Here is an 8,225-nt window from a genome sequence, read left to right on the forward strand (position 1 = left end):
CTAGGTACGTTCATACAAGATTCGTCATCACTTTAGCGCAATGAATAGCGTCACAGATATCTTACGTTATGTATGATGTATTGGTGGTTCGCGTCCCATAATTTTTTTCTAACCTTTGCGTTTTTAATAGTACTGATACTTTTGTATTAGTTTAATATGAAGATATACTACAATATTCGATGTTAGGTGAATATAAATGTGCTCTATTTTAGAAGTGAGTTTGTTCGATTGGCTTAATCTAAGAGAGACCCCTGCAGTACCTGGAGTAAGATATTTTGTTCTTTTTTTCTTTCAAGCTTTGTAATTCTCATGTTGTAGACATTCTGCTACTAAGTTGGGACAGTGATCAAGTAAGAATGACCTTAGGGTTCTGCTAAAAAGTGAGAGTGATTAAATAATTTATATCTTATGTGGAGAAATATTGTAAATTTTTGTCTGACTATCTGGAATGGAACTTTTATAAGCGGATGTCCTTATTGACTGGAGATGGTACTTTCATTTTCGCCTTATAATATTTTCACGGATATTGAAGTTATGTTTACTAAAGACAGAACAACCTGACTAGCATGGACAAGGGAGGTTTGTACATAGTAAGAGTTAATACAGGATTTTACGCCCGTCCATTTCGAAAAAGAACACTGTGATTTACGAGCCAGATACAACCGGAAACTGCCATTGGAGCAGGAATTTTACGCCAGTCCATTTCGAAAAAGAACAGTGTGATTTACGAGCCAGATACAACCGGAAACTGCCACTGGAGCGCGTTGGTATCGCATATGCCACACTGGGGCCCACATACCGTATGCACAAGTCCCATCGTTTCAGAGCTTTCACCAGAACGTTGAACTCGGCACGCGCAATTTTGACGTTCGCCAACACAGTCGGTATGCCGACGGTTTACGACTGGACACGGTGCAAAAAGCCTGGGAGATAGTGAGAAACGTGCCGAAAACTGGTGGACCCCTGCAGCCACTGGGACGGATTGTCGACACAAAAGCGCCAAGAATACACACGTGGAGTCGTGTAAAGCTTTTGGCTCACAGCAGCCGTTGTTACCTGCCTGAGAAAGCGAGAACGTGTCCACAATTCCAGCACCCCACAGAAACTGGGACAGAGCGAAGACAAAGCGCCAACAATTCGCACAGAGAGCCATGTGAAACTAAAGATCCACAGAATAAGTCAGTCTACTTCAAAAAATGTTTGCTAGACAGTGAGGAGGTTGTTTGTAAATCACGGACGCCAGCAGATTCTTCGGCGAAGCACAAACGCGAAACTGTCCAGGCCTCACGTAGAGACAGTCGTCGCAAAGAAGTATTGTGTGGATGCTTTCACAGCAACAAACAGCGAAACAATCTGCTACAAACTCTGGGAACAGCTTTGACTGTCAACTGTCAAGTTCCGAGAAAGACGAACGTCAGAAGATTCCCAGACAAAACACAAACATGAGACCGTCTTGGTCCACACAGAGATAGCCGTTACAAACAAGTGTTATACGGCTGTTTTCACAGCAACTTCGAGACTATGTGCGATCGACGCTCGGTATAGCCTTTACAGTGAGAGAGAGACAGCAATTCCTGAGTCAACGAGAGGAGGAAAAGTTCAACGGTTTGGTGAGCTTAGAGTGTGTTGGACACGCCAACGGCCTTGCCGCAGTGGTAACACCGGTTCCCGTCAGATCACCGAAGTTAAGTGCTGTCGGGCTGGGCTGGCACTTGGATGGGTGACCATCCGGTCTGCCGAGCGCTGTCGGCAAGCGGGGTGCACTCAGCCCTTGTGAGGCAAACTGAGGAGCTACTTGATTGAGAAGTAGCGGCCCCGGTCTCGTTCAGAAATGTGTGTTAAGTCCTAAGGGACCAAATTGCTGAGGTCATCGGTCCCTAGACTTAAACACTTCTTAAAGTAACGCTAACACTCACACCTGTGCCCGAGGGAGGACTCGAACCTCCGTGGGGAGGGGCTGCACATTAGTGTCATGGCGCCTCTACAAGCTGCATTCAAGTTCTAAGGCCTCCGATTTTTTTTCTCTGGACTGGAAAGAGATAGAAACATCCGCATTGTTTTAAAATGAGGCCGCGTTCATTCTCAATACGTCCCAGAGGTGGCAGCACAGTACGGCAGATGGAATTTTACCGCCAGCGACGAGAATGAGAACTGTTTTAAATACTTAAAATGGCGACGTTTTCCTTACTTGAACAGCGTACAATCATTCGTTTTCTGAATTTGCGTGGTGTGAAACCAATTGAATTCATCGACAGTTGAAGGAGACATGTGGTGATGGAGTTATGGATGTGTTGAAACTGCGTTCGTGGGTGCGACAGTTTAATGAAGGCAGAACATCATGGGACAACAAACCGAAACCGAAACAACCTCGGGCTCGCACAAGCCGGTCTGACGACATGATCGAGAAAGTGGAGAGAATTGTTTTGGCGGATCGCCGAATGACTGTTGAACAGATCGCCTCCAGAGTTGGCATTTCTGTGGGTTCTGTGCACACAATCCTGCATGACGACCTGAAAATGCGAAAAGTGTCATCCAGGTGGGTGCCACGAATGCTGACGGACGACCACACGGCTGCCCGTGTGGCATGTTGCAAGCAATGTTGACGTGCAACGACAGCACGAATAGGACTTTCTTTTCGTCGGTTATGACAATGGATGAGACGTGGATGCCATTTTTCAATCAGAAACAAAGCACCACTCAGCTCAATGGAAGCACACAGATTCACCGCCACCAAAAAAATTTCGGGTAACCGCCAGTGCTGAAAAAATGATGTTGTCCATGTTCTGGGACAGCGAGGGCGTAATCCTTACCCATTGCGTAACAGGTGCATCCTACGAAAATGTTTTGAAGAACAAATTCCTTCCTGCACTGCAACAAAAACGTCTGGGAAAGGCTGCGCGTGTGCTGTTTCACCAAGACAACGCACCCGCACATCGAGCTAACGTTACGCAACAGTTTCTTCGTGATAACAACTTTGAAGTGATTCCTCATGCTCCCTACTCACCTGTCCTGGCTCCTAGTGACTTTTGGCTTTTTCCAACAATGAAAGACACTCTCCGTGGCCGCACATTCACCAGCCGTGCTGCTATTGCCTCAGCGATTTTCCAGTGGTCAAAACAGACTCCTAAAGAAGCCTCCGCCGCTGCCATGGAATCATGGCGTCAGCGTTGTGAAAAATGTGTACGTTTGCAGGGCGATTACGTCGAGAAGCACCTCGTAAACGCGCAGCCACTCTGCATGGCTCCAGTCTCGTAAACTGACATACGGCCGGGAGAGCGACGTGCTGACCACATGCCCTGCCATGTCTGCATCTAGTGAGGCCTGTGGTCTGAGGATGACATGGCGGCCGGTCGGTGCCCCTGGGCCTTCCAAGGCCAGTTCGGACGGCGTTTAGTTTTTTTTTTTTTTTTTTTTTTTTTTAGAGTGTGGTGACAAGGAGGACAAACGTCGCCTACATCAACCTCCCGACACTGTGACATCACAGCTTTGGCCAGGCAATCTACAAGATGAAGTGAGCGATCTGGGCCTGAACACGGAAGGCAGCAGTGGACTCTCCACTGGACAGCCTGAGGCGAGGTGCCGTACCGACCGACATCACCACGTGACGAATGACCACGAAGAGTGTTGAGAAGATTCTTTTACCTCCTCCATCCCCTTAACAACTGAGTCGTGTCCACGCCCAGTCAAATCAGTCCTGAAATTTGTAACTGCGTTTTCTTGTGTAAGAGGTATTGTAACAACAATTTCCTTTATCATTTAGCTACAAAATAGCAGGTCAGCAACTGGAAGCAGTTAATACCATAAATTATCTGGGAGTACGCATTAGGAGTGATTTAAAATGGAATGATCATATAATGTTGATTGTCGGTAAAGCAGATGCCAGACTGAGATTCATTGGAAGAATCCTAAGGAAATTCAATCCGAAAACAAAGGAAGTAGGTTACAGTACGCTTGTTCGCCCACTGCTTGAATACTGCTCAGCAGTGTGGGATCCGTACCAGATAGGGTTGATACAAGACATAGAGAAGATCCAACGGAGAGCAGCGCGCTTCGTTACAGGATCATTTAGTAATTGCGAAAGCGTTACGGAGATGATAGATAAACTCCAGTGGAAGACTCTGCAGGAGAGACGCTCAGTAGCTCGGTACGGGCTTTTGTCAAAGTTTCGAGAACATACCTTCACCGAAGAGTCAAGCAGTATATTGCTCCCTCCTACGTATATCTCGCGAAGAGACCATGAGGATAAAATCAGAGAGATTAGAGCCCACACAGAGGCATACCGACAATCCTTCTTTCCACGAACAATACGAGACTGGAATAGGAGGGAGAACCGATAGAGGTACTGAAGGTACCCTCCGCCACGCACCGTCAGGTGGCTTGCGGAGTATGGATGTAGATGTAGATGTAGATGTAATAATTACAAACATTTCATGTGTAACACCTATAACTAACCTATTTCATTCGTATATCAGACCCTGTTCTCGTAACCTTTTGTTGTTAGAGCCCACTAATTTATTGATACTCCATATCGGCGACCTCAGTAGTCATTAGACATCGTGAGAGAGCAGAATGGGGCGCTCCGCAGAACTCACAGACTTCGAACGTGGTCAGGTCATTGGGTGTCACTTGAGTCATACGTCTGTACGCGATATTTCCACATTCCTAAACATCCTTAGGTCCACTGTTTCCGATGTGATAGTGAAGTAGGAACTTGAAGGGACAAGTACAGCACAAAAGCCAATTTCGTCTGTTCATTGACATAGACCGCCGACAGTTGAAGAGGGTCGTAATGTGTAATAGGTAGACAATACAGACCATCACACAGGACTTCCAAACTGCATCAGGATCCACTGGAAATACTATAACAGTTAGGCGGGAGGTGCAAAAACTTGGATTTAATGCTCGAGAGCCGGCCGGAGTGGCCGTGCGGTTCTGGTCGCTACAGTCTGGAACCGAGCGACCGCTACGGTCGCAGGTTCGAATCCTGCCTCGGGCATGGATGTCTGTGATGTCTTTAGATTAGTTAGGTTTAATTAGTTCTAAGGTCTAGGCGACTGATGACCTCAGAAGTCAAGTCGCATAGTGCTCAGAGCCATTTGAACCATTTTTAATGTTCGAGCGGCTGCTCATAAGGCACACATCTCGCCGGTAAATGCCAAACGACGCCTTGGTTGCTGTAAGGAGCGTAAACATTGGACGATTGAACAGTGGAAAAACATTCTGTGGAGTGACGAATCACGGTACTTATTGTGGCGATCCGATGGCAGCGTGTGGGTATGTTGCATGCCCGGTGAACGTCATCTACCAGCGTGCGTGGTGCCAACAATGAAATTCGGAGGCGGTGGTGTTATGGTGTGGTGGTGGTTTTCATGGAGGGGGCTTGCACCTCTTGTCGTTTTGCGTGGCACTATCACAGCGCAGGCCTATATTGATGTTGTAAGCATTTTCTTGCTTCCCACTGTTGAAGAGCAATTCGGGGATGGTGATTGCATCTTTCGGCACGATGGAGCACCTGTTCATAATGCACGGCCTGTGGCGGAGTGGTTAAACGACAACCCTGTAATGGACTGGCCTGCACAGAGTCGTGGTTTGAATGCTATAGAACACCTTTGGGATGTTCTGGAGCGCCGATTTCGTGCCTGGTCTCTCCGACCGACATCGATACCTCTCCTCAGTGCAGCACTCCCTAAAAATTTGCTGCCATTCCCCAAGAAACCTTCCAGCACCTGATTGGACGTATGCCTGCAAGAGTGGAAGCTGTCATCAAGGGTAAGGGTGGACCAACACCATACTGAATTCCAGTATTACCGATGAACGGCGCCACGAACTTGTACATTGTAGAATTTTGGAACACGTATTGTGTTCGAGTATAATGACTTTTCTGGAGACTAGAAATCTACTCTGTAGGAATCAGCATGGGTTTCGAAAAAGACGGTCATGTGAAACCCAGCTCGCGCTATTCGTCCACGAGACTTCCGCAAGGCGTTCGATACAGTTCCCCACAGTCGTTTAATGAACAAAGTAAGAGCATATGGACTATCAGACCAATTGTGTGATTGGATTGAGGAGTTCCTAGATAACAGGACGCAGCATGTTATTCTCAATGCAGAGAAGTCTTCCGAAGTAAGAGTGATTTCAGGTTTGCCGCAGGGGAGTGTCATAGGACCATTGCTATTCACAATATACATAAATGACGTTGTGGATGACATCGGAAGTTCACTGAGGCTTTTTGCAGATGATGCTGTGGTGTATCGAGAGGTTGTAACTATGGAAAATTGTACTGAAATGCAGGAGGATCTGCAGCGTATTGACGCATGGTGCAGGGAATGGCAATTGAATCTCAATGTAGACAAGTGTAATGTGCTGCGAATACACAGAAAGATAGATCCTTTATCATTTAGCTACAAAATAGCAGGTCAGCAACTGGAAGCAGTTAATTCCATAAATTATCTGGGAGTACGCATTAGGAGTGATTTAAAATGGAACGATCATATAATGTTGATCGTCGGTAAAGCAGATGCCAGACTGAGATTCATTGGAAGAATCCTAAGGAAATTCAATCCGAAAACAAAGGAAGTAGGTTACAGTACGCTTGTTCGCCCACTGCTTGAATACTGCTCAGCAGTGTGGGATCCGTACCAGATAGGGTTGATACAAAACATAGAGAAGATCCAACGGAGAGCAGCGCGCTTCGTTACAGGATCATTTAGTAATCGCGAAAGCGTTACGGATATGATAGATAAACTCCAGTGGAAGACTCTGCAGGAGAGACGCTCAGTAGCTCGGTACGGGCTTTTGTTAAAGTTTCGAGAACATACCTTCATCGAAGAGTCAAGCAGTATATTGCTCCCTCCTACGTATATCTCGCGAAGAGACCATGAGGATAAAATCAGAGAGATTAGAGCCCACACAGAGGCATACCGACAATCCTTCTTTCCACGAACAATACGAGACTGGAATAGAAGGGAGAACCGATAGAGTTACTGAAGGTACACTCCGCCACACACCGTGAGGTGGCTTGCGGAGTATGGATGTAGATGTAGATGTACGTCATTTTCAGCCAGGTGTCCAGATACGGAGGGGCATATGGTCAGCACACCGCTCTACCAGCCGTTGTCAGTTTTTGAGACCGGTGCCGCTACTTCTCAATGAAGTAGCTCCTCAGCTGGCCTCACAAGGGCTGAGTGCACCTGCTAGCCAACATTTGGCAGACCCAGACGCTGACCCAACCAAGTGTTATCCAAGCACGACTCTAACTTTGGTAACCTGACAGGAACAGGTATTACCTGCGGTGCAAGGCCGTTGGCTGAAAGAAAGAATGGTTATCCCCACAGGTAGCATATGTCAGTGACTTAGGGATACAAAAGCTTGTACAACGTTATGACAAATGTTTAAACTAATGTTTGACATAGGGTGCTACAGAAGAACGTTGACTGATAAGGAGTTTCTTCGCAGTATTGGGGAAGACAGGAACTGGTGGAAAACACTGACACGGAGAAGGGACAGGATGATAGGAAATGTTTTACTGTATGAGGGAATACCCTCGACGGCACTAGAGGGAGCGGTAGAGGAAGACAGAGACCGAAATACATCCAGCAAATAATTGAGGACGTCGGTTGAAAGTGCTACTCTGAGATGAAGAGGTTGGCACAGGAGAGGAACTCATGGCGGGCCACATAGAACCGGTCAGAAGACAGATAACTCAAAATTTAAAAGGAAACGGTATCTAATCGTGAATGAATAACTCTCCAATTATACACTCCTGGAAATGGAAAAAAGAACACATTGACACCGGTGTGTCAGACCCACCATACTTGCTCCGGACACTGCGAGAGGGCTGTACAAGCAATGATCACACGCACGGCACAGCGGACACACCAGGAACCGCGGTGTTGGCCGTCGAGTGGCGCTAGCTGCGCAGCATTTGTGCACCGCCGCCGTCAGTGTCAGCCAGTTTGCCGTGGCATACGGAGCTCCATCGCAGTCTTTAACACTGGTAGCATGCCGCGACAGCGTGGACGTGAACCGTATGTGCAGTTGACGGACTTTGAGCGAGGGCGTATAGTGGGCATGCGGGAGGCCAGGTGGACGTACCGCCGAATTGCTCAACACGTGGGGCGTGAGGTCTCCACAGTACAGCGATGTTGTCGCCAGTGGTCGGCGGAAGGTGCACGTGCCCGTCGACCTGGGACCGGACCGCAGCGACGCACGGATGCACGCCAAGA

At 47.5% G+C, this 8,225-nt stretch overlaps 1 pseudogene; it reads left to right on the forward strand.

The window, feature by feature from the left end:
• Positions 1–1,634: 1,634 nt before the first annotated feature.
• On the forward strand, positions 1,635–1,752 carry LOC126177504 (5S ribosomal RNA; annotated as a pseudogene).
• Positions 1,753–8,225: the final 6,473 nt, after the last annotated feature.

The sequence above is a fragment of the Schistocerca cancellata genome, chromosome 3, assembly GCF_023864275.1.
Source record: "Schistocerca cancellata isolate TAMUIC-IGC-003103 chromosome 3, iqSchCanc2.1, whole genome shotgun sequence".
NCBI classification, from domain to species: domain Eukaryota; kingdom Metazoa; phylum Arthropoda; class Insecta; order Orthoptera; family Acrididae; genus Schistocerca; species Schistocerca cancellata.